Source organism: Fringilla coelebs, assembly GCF_963513975.1.
Source record: "Fringilla coelebs genome assembly, chromosome: 6".
Lineage (NCBI taxonomy): Eukaryota > Metazoa > Chordata > Aves > Passeriformes > Fringillidae > Fringilla > Fringilla coelebs.
In genome coordinates, this window is record NC_140034.1 from 14,788,855 (window position 1) to 14,801,988 (window position 13,134).

The window sequence follows — 13,134 nt, forward strand, 5'->3', positions numbered from 1 at the left end:
TTCCACTGAACACTAGAAGAACCTTTCTTAGATGAAATTTTTGCAGAATTTCCTAGACTTCAAGTGGCACATGCTTCACTGGACTCCATGTCACAAGCTAACTCAGTGGGCTCTAATGGGCACCAAAAGTATTCTGCCCACACCTGAACAAGAAGCATACAGCTTACAAATATAGCTCAATTATTAACACACATGCCATCAGAACAGATCCATCAAACTCTCTGCTATACTGACTGTACTTGCATTTATTCCAAAGTGAGCTCAATTTCCACCCACCCTGTATTAAGTATCAGTGGGTTGGAATCTGCCTACTTTGTACAGCTGAAGCTGGAATTCTTCCCCAGCTACATTCAAAACAAGCTGCATCATTGTTAATAGACCTTTTCTACTACATGCTCCTTCAGAAGGTTCTTTTATACATCTGTAAGCTTCATCTTTGCATTGAGATTGCAAATACTTCTCTTCAGCCACTGAAATTAAGTTAGACTCATCATTGTCTTTGCAGATGCAGCATGTATAATAAAGTAGAAAAAAAATTAATAGACCAACTGGATTCTGCCTTGCCAGATTAATTCCATTAATGTCCACATGTGCTGCTGGCCTGTTGTGGTAAATTAAGTCAATAATTGGTTTTGTAATAATTTTTCCCAACGTATCCAGCCTTTTGGGTCATTCCCCTTTCTGTTGCAGTCAGTGAGTGCTGTATCTTCTTCAAACAGCAGAGCAAACTCAGAACCTCTGAACACCACTCGTTGAGCATAGATATTCTAGGATATTCTTTTTAAAAGAAATTCACTCTCTAACTACAATTTCTAAGTGAATGCAAGACAGCATGTGACTACACTTAACAAACACTTAAAGGAAGTGGTTTAGGCATGGAAAAGATCCCTGCCATTTTCACCTGAGTTATAGCTCGAAGAAAACCCCTGGCTGTTGCACGTATGAAGGTTATTCCCTTAGTGATTATTGAACAAGGAAATAAATACTTGAGAACACTTTATTCTTTTCCTGGCACAAGCTATGCTTCAAACAGAAATCCATTTGTACCATTTTTCTATTTGGTACCTGTTTTTATTAGTCTGTGTCAGCTTTTCAGAGAGTAAACTCAGTAGAGATCATTGTCTGTTCTGTATTTCTGCATTGCCTAAAGTAACATCAGCCTTGAGAGAAACCCTTAGCTATATAATAACTTTCAATTATTAAGTGCCATGACAAACATTTCACGAGAAAATTATTTACTGAGAACAGAAAAGATGACCACAAAAACTGCAAATCATTATCTGGCACTTACATTTATGGGCTTATGTGTCTTCTTTATTTTTTAAGGATTGCATCTGTCAACAGCAGAGAGCTAGAAGTACAGAAGCAGAAGGCTTCCTTAATAGACTAGCTTGTTCTTAATAAAGCTATTTTAACAACTTTATCTCTTGCTTCACCCACCTACCCCCCTCCTTGAAGTTAATTTTTCATTTTTTGTCTGCTGAGATTGTCAAGATGGGTTCGTCTACAATTTAATAACATAAATGAAACTGTGTACTTCTTTTCTACTGTTTTTAACCACTCCTTGGTCTCTTGTGAGTGAAGCCTGGAAACTTGTTTGTTTGGAGTCATACTCATGCACAACAGATGAAGAACTGTGTCCTGGGGTGCTTCAGGCCAGCATCAGCAGCCAGGCAAGGGAGGGGATTGTCCTGCTCTGCTCTGCTCTGCTCCGCTCTGCACTGGGGTGGCCTCACCTCGAGCCCTGGGGACAGTTCTGGGTGCCACAATATAAAACAGATGCAGAGCTGTTAGAGTGTCCAAAGGAGGGCAATGAGCAGGGGAAGGGCCTTGAGGGGAGGCCCTGTGAGGAGCAGCTGAGGTCACTGGGTCTGTTCAGCCTGGGGGACAGTGAGGAGAGACCCCACTGCAGTTGGAGCTTCCTGGGAGGGGAAGAGGAGGGGCAGACACTGATCTCCTCTCTGTGGTGCCCAGTGACAGTGAGGGAATGGCCTGAACTTGTGTCAGGGGAGGTTCAGATTGATATCAGAGAAAGGTTCTTCACCCAGAGGGTGGCTGAGCACTCTCCAGGAGCAGACTCCCCAGGGCAGTGGGCACAGCACCAGCCTGACAGAGCTCAAGAAGAGTTTGAATGATGCTCTCAGGCACATGGTGTGATTCCTTGTGGGTCTCTTGAAGGGCCAGGGGGTTGCATTTCCATGATTCTTGCAGGTCCCTTCCAATGCCAGATATTCTGATTTTCTGTTAAGAAACCCTGTGAGCTTCTACTGTCCTTGGGTTTGTAATTCCAAGCAGTGGTAAGACATTAATTGCTCTATTCAAAGCCACCTGTGCAACAAAACAAAGGAGATCCCTGTTTATTCTTCCATACCTGGAAACAGCAAAGGAGTTGAGGAGACCACAAGGACCGAAGTCCCAACACTACTGCTCATGAGCACAAGAATTGGTCCATTTTAAAAAACAGAAGCAGCCATTGTCATCCAAAGGATCAGCCTCCTTCCTCCAGCACCACAACATCCCAGAACAACCATCCCTAAGGGGAATTTCCAGACACAGAAGAACTTATTCAAAAATTGAAAGCACAGAAGATTAAAGATCTTTCATCCAAATTTGGTGTTAGGACTTTAATAAACAAACATAAAACCCCAAAGCCGAACAGAACCAAAATAAAACCAACCCAAAGCCTAAGAAAATAAGTAGGCAGCTCATGTTGTGACTGAGAAGGACTGCAGGAAGTCAAGACCCACACAGCAGAATGATGAATGACCAGAAAACACATTCTGATAAGTTTGACCCCATATCACTGTAATGCAGGATAGTTTCCATATCAAAATTGAACTCTTAGGTAGAAAACAGGGGGAAAAAGTAATTGGCTTTTGTGAAAGTGGCAATTTTAGCAGACAGCAATTGTTTCTGGTATGTAAATCTGTTGCTCTCTCCAGATAACAAGGAAAACAATTACTCACAGAGAGAATGCTTTTAAACATGTATCTTTGGCAGGATAGCTCTCAAGAATAGCTTATTGCATTGAGTCTTGGCGGTGAGAGAAGCTAATTATTTCCATCAGGAATCTGTAGGATAATAAACCAACTTCTCACCTAGCAACAACATTTAGAAATTCAATTGAGTATTAAAAATAGAAAGCAATTTATGTTTTATTCAATTGCACACAATAATCTTGAGATAATTCTGACTTTAAGGCTATTTTGCACATAGCTTCTCTGGTTATAGAAGTTGTGCAAAGATACTTGAAGACTGACTTCCACAAGGGAAAAGCTTGGCAAGTACAGAACAGGTTGGACCAGAGGCAGATTCCCCTTCAGTTCATCTTGCTGCTTACAGACAAAAAATGCATAATCTCATATCTCAGCTTATCCAATATTCAAGGTATATTTGGGCAAAGGAAAGTCTACTGGGCACTTAGTTCAGCTGCTCTGGGAGACTGTTAAGCTCAAAGACAGCTGTGAAAGAGTTGCACACAAACTCCAGAGTGCAGCTCTCAAGAAGCTTCATGAGGAATAAATTTCATTGCACAAGTGTGATGTGCTCTGTGCTATAATGGAAATGGAAAACCTTTTGATTCCACACTTACTTTAAGCATGCTGGCCACCTTTGATGCAGTAAGGTGTGCTACATGTCCTTAACCTTCACGGCATGATCACATAAGGATTGTTTTTCCCCACTTTGCTTTCTTTTTTTAAGCTTTAATAATAAAGAAAAAAAAGCCACAGCTGAAGACTACAGAGTCAAACAAACACAGACACAGATAGGCAGGCAGGATTTACATCTCAGAAAGTGTCACAGAAACATGGTTATACTGAGTCCCTGCAGCACTCACCACTGTTGTTGTCTCTGTGTTGACCAAAGCACAATGTATTTCTTGCCTTGTGGTCTACTACCCCACATTCCATAATGCATTTATTTGCCAATCAGGACTTTTCACCATCACAGCAGCTCAGAGGCAAAGCTGTAAAATACCTGCTACATATTAGGGTCCTCAAGTTTCCTTGTTGCCTTTTCTTAACTATGCAGCTGTTTTTCCTGCAGGAAAAATGCATTGAAGAGTCTGTAAACACCACCGCACCATTTGGTTTTAAGTTAATTCCTTCCCTATATTCATCCACAGTTCTTCAGCACCTTAGGAAAGGGTTATTGGGACTCTTCACTGCAGGAAAGGAGGGCTCATGCTGCAGCCAGACATTGTTCAGTGTGGGCTAATGTAGCATAAGGAACAGCTTGCTCTATACCAGAAAAAAACCTTGTGTTGTTAAGTTCCTAATCTTAGTAAAAGAGAATCCCTCATGGGTGTGTGAAAGAACAAATCTGTGAATGCACTAGAAAAGTTTGTGTGGTGGGTTTGGGCTTTTAGTTTTTGTTGTTGTTTAATTGTTTTGTTTTAAAAGGTGCAAAAGCTGTTCCAATACTATTTGTTTTAAACAGTATTTCACTAAATAGTTGGCTGATAGAAAAACATTGTACCAGCTGCAAATGCTTCTTTTCCTTCCAGTACCAATTTCTTGTGTGGTTAAGAGCAAGTGGTGGTGGAGTGAAGAACACAGGAAAACCTGGAGACACCTTAAGACATTTTAGACACCTTCTGCCAGCAGATTCAGTCCAAGGAGAGGATTTAAGGGGCAACTTGTTTTAACTCACCTTTCTATTAAGAGTTTCTGCTGATCTGTATGCCCTGTCACAAGGCATTTAACAAAAATAAGCCTTGAGTAATTTCACAAAACTTATTCAAATTACTCTAGAAATTGTCCCTTAACACCAGGAGGTTATTAAAGCAATGCCTGATTTCAGATTCTGTCATATTGCTGAATCCCAGCTTCAATACAGTTACACACTTAAAATGCAATTTAAATAAACATTGAGGATTCAAAAATCCCACAGCATCCACTTAGCTCATTTAGCCCACCCTTCATGCTTATCCATCAGCAATTAAAGACAAGATACCATGGTGACTAAAAGAGATTTCACAGGTTTTATAACTAACTGCATTTTCTTTCAGTATCTGTGTTTTATCATATATTTTCATTTCAAATGAGAGAAATTTGAGACCAAATATGTTTCAAGTCCATTCTACTGTACTGGAGCATTTTGTTCTGCTCCTTAAGTAGTATCAAAGGACCCTGCAGTTATCTCAATTCCTGTCTATCAATTAAATAATTGCAAAAGTTCAGAATTTGCTGTACATGCTTTGGATTGCAGCCAGCACAAGATCCACTCATTTCTGATGAGCAGTGCACATTTAGATCTAGAAGAAAAATATTGTGGAATGAAAAGGGGAGCAACATTTTCTTGCATTGCTTAGTCTGATTTCTTCTTTGTACTGCAGATAGAAATAAATCTTTGGAAATGGATGAGAATAAATTTGGATGCAAAGAACAGCCCTCAAAGTATCTAGAAAGCAAATAACACTCCAGATGCAATCGGGGATGCAAGATGCACAAAACTAGAGGCAGGGTGATACCCCCCAAGACAAAGTCTAAGAAAAGATGTTTCAGCATAGCTGTATAAATGAAGTATCTCAATCATTTCTTCATGCACACTTCTCTCATGTGGCTCAGTACCAGGAAAGAAAAGGAAAAAGAAAAAAGAGGGAAGGGGAAGGGAAGTTTACTAAAAACTATCCCCTGATAATGCCTCCAATCATGCATATAAAGATGCTTTTAATTTGTAACACTATAGCATTTCAAACATTTCATGAGTTGTGAAATTTAACAAGAGCTATCATGCTTTAGTCTAAGTCTGTTTTGTTTTTGCCTAGATTACTGAGCTAAACACAATGAGTTTCAACTCAATGCAGCATTCATGTGCTAATATTTTCCCTGGTTTATGTTTTCTTATGTATGGACAGACAATCAATGGGAAGTGATTAAAAATCCATTTATTTATCTGCTACATTTGACTGCTTCTCCTCACCCTTCAGGAAATACATCAAGTCTGATGTAACATCTCCCTTGTGAAGTATCTCAATCATTTCTTCATGCACACTTCTCCCATGTCGCTCAGTCAAAGGAGAGTGAATGCCACCAAATTGCTGTCTTCATGTATGGACTTGACAGCTGGTGTCTCAAAACCATTGAAGACATCAGAAAGTGGTATCACAATATATTTGGATTTTACTCAACAGAAGCAACAAGATTTGCAGCAATCAGGAAATCACACCATGTCAATATATTTATATGCCTGAATATAAATCATTAGAGTAGGAAAAGACCCTTAAGCTAACCAAATCCAACTGCCAGTGTCACCACCACGAGCACAATTAAACCACGGCTCAAGTGCCAAATCCACACTTCTTTTGAACACTTCCAGGAATGGTGACTCTACCACTTCCACAGACTGCCTGTTCTATGCTTGACAATCCTTTCTGCGAAAAAAAAAAAAAATCCTAATATCTAATGTTTCTATCAACAGAGTTTCAGAAATATCATTTCAGTCTATAAAAAAAGTAAAGACAAAATATCTAAAAAATGCTAGTGAAAAATATATTCAAATTCCTTTCTGTGTATTTTGTCGCACACTGGAACATAAAACATATAAGAAGAGGGAGTCCTGATAAGTTCAGTTTTACAGCTGAGGCTTTAGACTAATGACTATTATCAGGCAACTGATACGACCTTCAACTCTTATACAATGCTGCAAAAACAAACTATTCTTGCTTAGGCAGTCAGAGGAGAAGCCTGCCTGGAAACCCAAAGAGTTCTAGAAATAAATGCTGGTAAAGCAATATTCTTAACAGATTGGTATAAATATAGTAACACATCACTCTTCCAGAGAGAAAGCTGGGGACCATAAAATTGCAGACTAGCATCCCTGCCACAAAGATCAGGGAATTACTCCCATGTTGTCCTGTTGGTAACTCTCACTCCCTGGCCTATTTTAAATCATGTCTGAATATTATTCTAGCATTAGTGTTACTACTAAAGCCACAGAGATTTAATTTACTGGCAGCAGGGAGGAAAAAAAAAAAGCTAAAAATATTAAGACAACATAAGGCCAGATTCTGATTGGAGCTATACTGAACACATGCATTAACCCCAGTGACTTCAGAGTAATTACACAAGGTTGCTAAAATTAGCATCTTGCCCATAGCACCGAGCAAATTAGGAATGCATAGACACAGATGAAAGGAGAGACAGCAAATGAGAGCAGCAAGACACTGCCCCCATGAAGTCTTTGCTACGTTGCTGACAAGCAAAAGGAATTTGGGAGAAAAACCCATTTGATCCCAACTTCTCCCCAGGAACCTGAGCAGGAGGGTGCTGGGCTGGAAGGCACTTAACAAGAGAGGGAGGCTAGTGGAGAGCTCAGGAAGCCTTTCAAAAGGAAAGACAGGGAGTTTGCCTGCCAGGCAGGTTTTTGCAAGATCTCATCATTCTATTTATAACACCACATGCCATGTTACATTACATCACACCACGGCAGATGCACACCACATGCAACAAAACGCATTAGAAACACTGTGGGTTCTCTCCAGAATAAATGTCCACAGCTCTCAGCAGCAGCTTAAAGGCAAGTTTCCCAGGAAGGATTTGAAATTCCTTGGCAAAAATTTGTAACCTACGGAGTTAACTTTCACATTCTGCCAGCTCAGCGCTTGAGAACTCAGAGCATCTATCAACACCCCTCTGTTTTACATCCTCACGATTTTCATTTGTTCAGGGTTTATTCTTGCCTTTTTCTCCAAGAACAAACTGCAGTGTAATTTTTCTTACATTTAACTGAGTTTTAATCCTCTATCTATTCAGAAGCTCATCCAGGCATCCTGTTTCACGCCATTAAAGCAAACAGTCACTAGTAACACTGCAGCAAATCTGGGATGTCCCAGATGTTCTGAGGCAATCTCTAGGCTTCACTGCACTCAGGATGGTGATTGGACATAACTCTGGACAGCCTTATCTAGTCAGACCTCTTCTGAAGTGAGGGTTGTATTGGAGTGGATGACTTCTGGAGGTCCCCTCCAGACTGAATTAAGGTTTTATGTTTCTCAATATATTTCCTAGTGATGTAGGCACTATTTGCCACTAATATAAAAACCACATGTATCACCTAAATTATTTACAGTATTTGCTTTGATTTATTGGGTTCAGAGTTCTCTTAAAGTAGAACAGGCAACACTAGCTGATTGACTTGAACAAGTCTTTGCTCTTCACAGGACCACATTGATAAAAATGAGTCCAGCAGCTCATTTCAACTTCTGAAGCTTGCAAATATCAACTGTAAAACAGCAAGATGAGAAATTTTATGAAGGTAGGGAACAATTGCAAAAAAAAATGCATCCCACTGGTATAGAAGTAAGGTGAGATTAGAAGCAAAAACTGAAGAAGTGCCATCTCCTTCTAGGGCCTATCCAGATATAGACAGCTTTGCACTGGTACCAGTTATGTCCTTAGAATGGAAGATAAACATGCAGTTAAAAAAAAAAATCACTTTGAAATCCCAAGGAGATTATGCATGAAAATCCTTATTAAATGCATATTATCATGTTTTGAGAAAAGGACTATGTGAACACAAAATTTATTGAAGACTGCATCACAGCAAATGTGCACAGTGGCACTGAGGAAAGATTGCAAAGGACACTCTCAGTTGTTATTCCTCACATTCTGTAAGCTTGATGTTGTAAATGTGTTGGTGTGTGTTTACTACAGCATTTTTTTACAGAAATATTATTTTCTTTAGCATGTCAGAGCTCATCCCTAAGCAGGTTCTCCATTTCATTTAAGAGATGAAAAGCATAGAAGAAGTAGTTTTGACATGAATTTAGCAAGCGATATAAGGTTGCTAATACTGCAACATTGTCCCTGGTTAGAGACAAATTTGGAAGGGAACTTCCAAAGTGCAAAATTCAGCCGCCCTTTCCTCCACCTGTCCGGGAGAAAAATCTCCTTCGACAGAAGTGGAGAAAACTGTTTATATAACAAGCAAAGTACTCACAAACATGAAAAAATGAGTAATACTAAACAATGAAACCTCCCCTGTTCTGAAGAGATGGCAGATTCTGGGGACTGGAGAGAGAGAGTCCTGTCCGTGGGTGTGTCCCCTGCACAGCAGCTCAGAGAGCCCCCCGGATAGTCCTGGTGTTCCCAAACCGAACAACAGCCGAACAGTTCCAAAAAACTTCTGGCCTCAGCTAACTAAAAACTAACTAAAAGCAGAGGCGAGCTCTCTCCTGCTGTATGTGCTGCAGACAACACAATTTGGGAGCAGGAATGTGCAGGAGTGCAGCTTCTGCAAACAAATTGTGCACTTCTTCTGCCCCCATCGCTGTCACAACTGTGAAATGTGCACAACTTAACACCGAGGATAAACAGAACAGAGGATTGGGAATACAAGCATCATTTAGAAAATTTAATGAGAATTAAGTAAAAGCAAGCAAGCCAGAAGTTATGCAAGGAAAAACAAACAAACAGGTTTTAGAGATATTTTGGAAAAAGCAGCCAGCATGATTTCATTCTGGTATTTTCAGAACATGTGGTATTATCTGTATTTGCTCTGCTGAGTCAGGGGGCCAACCACCAGCCTCAGTTCTCGGTGCCTACTTAGTGTCTGAGATAAGCAGTGTTTAGTGTGCAGTGTTTGTTGATTCAAAGCATAAAAGGATCTCATCCCTCCACTCCAGTTAATAGGATTATATATGCCAGGCAATTTGTGGTGTGTCAAATGCCACATTAAAATCTTTACTGAAGTAATTGTTTAGTCTCCAGATTTGAGTCACAATCATAGATAGTTTTTGCCCAGAGCTTGTCTTATGGAAAAAATAAGTAATATCTTAGGCTACAAGCAGAGCAAGTGAAAGTAGGTTTTTAATCAGTTGTAAACTTAAATCATCTAAAGCTATACCTGCTTACATTTCATCTTGCCCAAAAGTGTATCCAAAGAAAATAAGAGGTGTCCCAGGACAGCAGACAGGATCATGACAGCTTTTGTGAGGAACTGCCCTGGCTCAGTGCCAATTGCCTGGACCTTCCATCATATCAGGCCTAATACTACAAGTTCACTGGAGTGGAAGAGCCTCAAGGAAGCGATGATTCATTTCTGGGAAAGCATTAGACAATAGTGGAAATTCAGAAAAGGGTATTGAGTCAAGACTGATGCTTCCCCTTTCTTCAGTTCTCTACACCTTACAAGTGTTTCGAACATGGGGTGTTCTGGACTAAAGGCTGGTGTTTGAATTCTACTGTATCTCCCCTGTTGTTTGTGCAGTAAATGTTACAGCAATTTGCTGCCATTTAAAGAGGGTATTCAAAATCCTAAGTTACTGCCTGTGTTTGCATTCACAACAGTACTTAAACTTGACAGACTCTTCCAAAAAAATAAATCTGTAATCTTCAAGCAGGGATGAAGGAGATTGCATACGTGCCTGCTGCCTTTTCAGAGCTCCACTCTTACTTCACTGATAGGTGGATGAATGAAGATCCCTCCTGCTCCTCCCAATACCAGTTTCACCCAAAGCACACACTGCACCCTGTGAGCATGGACCAGTGACAGAAAGACTTCCCATCCCTCTTGCTTTCTGTGCACTTCTCTCTGAAACAGGGTCCTGCAGACAGAGCACTGAGCATCCCTGACCTGCTTCCTGCAGGCTGACCCACTGCCACACTAACTCACTGCTGAAATTTGTAACCAGCTCAAGAGACCACGAGCAACACTAGAGCACTCTTGGCTCACAAAGCTGGGTTTCCTGAAGGCCAGTGAAATTCACCTGAAAATGGCTGGGGTGTTCTTGGTTTCAATGTTCAAGGGAAAGGGGAGTGTGCAGCAAAACACAATACAGTTCCCTACTGGCTATTCTTTTTCTTCGTTTAAAAAATTAAGTAGGATTGCTCTTTAATTTATTTGCTCTTTAATCACATCACCATCAACAAAAACTTGCTTGCAGCAAAATGCCCTACAGATTCATGTTTCTCTGTTTACATTCCTCTTATTCAGCCACATCTAGTCCTTCCACTGAGATCTGTCTGGAGGTAAATCAGAAGTTTGTTTGATTCTAAAACACTGGCTGAAGCCTCTATCCAGAGACCCAAATTTAAAAAGACAAGTAATTAACTCTGCAATCATTATTAAAAAAAAAAAAATTACCACTAGCAGAGTAGATAAGCACAATGACATACAATACTTCCTTCTCAAACTATAATATTGATTTCACAACTCTTTCATCCCAATAGTTAAGAGATCCACCAACTTAATTCAACTTTTGATTTCATAACCCCTCTTAAAATAATACTGTACTCATCATTTTAGGGTGCTGAGTCTTGCAGCATGGAGATGCTTGAAGTGGATGGCCACCAGCCTGGTGAGAGGAACCTCTTCAGCCCCAGGAGCCATCCCTGGCTGACCAGCAGCCTCTGCTCTGGCACAGGCAGTACAGCCCTAAGGTATGGAGGAAATTGCTGAAGAGCCTCCACAAGACAAGATTTCTGCAGAAAGCCTCCCATCTCCAGCTTCCTTCCGGTTCTAACTATTTTGTCCTGATAAAGGCCACTGCTGCTGCCTGTTTAAATAACAACTGACCTCACACACATGAGCTCAGCTAGTGTGAACTTCACATGCTCCTCACTCTGTAGCTCACTGCTTTCAGCCAGGCAGAGCTGCTTCTCAAGCACAATAAAACAGCATACTTTAAATGCACATTTCCACTCCCTGTCTCTTCCCCTTGCCCCTTCTCCATCACATCCCTTAGACCATGTCCCACACAGGCTCCTGTTCCATGGGGGGGATGTGACAGAGGGAATATGGCAGTTGCTTTTAGCCTGAATCACCGGGTTTGAACAGGGCTCTGAGACCTTGTACTGATTGCTTTCATACCCTTCCTCCACACATGTGAAAAGAAGACAGAATACAGCATTCTGTCCAAATGGAGGGAGGGAGTGACAAACCCAGTCTCTGCAGTGAAGATCACCAGCAAAACTCAGATCAGAGTAAGGAGCTGGAAGGTGTCTGGTGTACAGGCTCTCAAAAAGCATCCTCCTACTAGGGAAGCCTAAAGCAAACTCCTACTTGACTCTGATATATGATATGACAAGAGCCTAATAAATCTGTTATTGCTGAGGCCAGTAGCTTGGCCTGAGCTCTCTCCCTCTTATGGGATGCTTGTACAACTGGTGGAAGCCTTCTTACCATTGCCATGTCTCTCTCAGCAGAGGATATCAGAACTCATTAGACTGTTTATTTTGATGGAAAGCCAGTTTGCTATTGCTTACGTTTAACAGGTGCCAAGATTTGCATTTCTGTCAGACAGCTTGAAGTCAGACAATGAGTCAGAAATACACAACAAAAGTCAAAGAATCAACACAGCCTTTATCTACATCCACAAGGTCCTGAAGTGGAAATTAAAAACTTTTGTTCATATTATTACTCTTGCACAACAGAATCTCCCGAGCTGATTCTCACTGGCCACAAATTAAGTTATAATATATGTAAGTGAACACCTACGTTATTTTTAATATAGTTAAAAATAAAATTTTTAACATAGTTATTGCAAATGCCATGGAAATTTTAATGGCAATAACTCTTTGGTGAAAATGCTGAGACAAATAGGATTTCAAATTTTTTTTAGGTATCATCCCGAACTGGAGAAAGAATATACCAAATGTTTTAACACACCTTGGCCAGTCGATGAATAAGCTGTGACAAGTTAAGAGAACAGGCCATCTGAGCTGCTGGAATGCTTTTTCCTGTGACCAAACCCAGCTACATCTCTGTCAGTGGCAATATTTTTCCCCAGCAGCACCTGTAATTTAATCCTGAGTCTCCCCTGCACAGTAAATCCTCTTCAATAACTTTCTAACTGTGCCCCTGTCTCATGAGCAGTAGAACCAGAGGAGAGCCAGGGCTGGATGTTCAGTAGGTGTGGAAACCCAAGGCACCAGGAATATTTCTCTGGTAGCTCTGGGGTGCCCTGACCCCCAGGGGAACATTGACTTTGACCTTCATTCATGGAGAAAGTTTCCTAGACTCCAAGATAGACAAGAATCCACAAAAGTGTGAAATAGATTATAGAAAGTAGTGTAGGTGTATCACTTGGTGAGAAATTTAGGTTTTGGGATTTTTAGTATGTTGTGAACAGAAGCAAGATGGAGAGCACGGGGTGTCATCCTGGGTTTCTTCTTCATGCTTCTTCTTCCT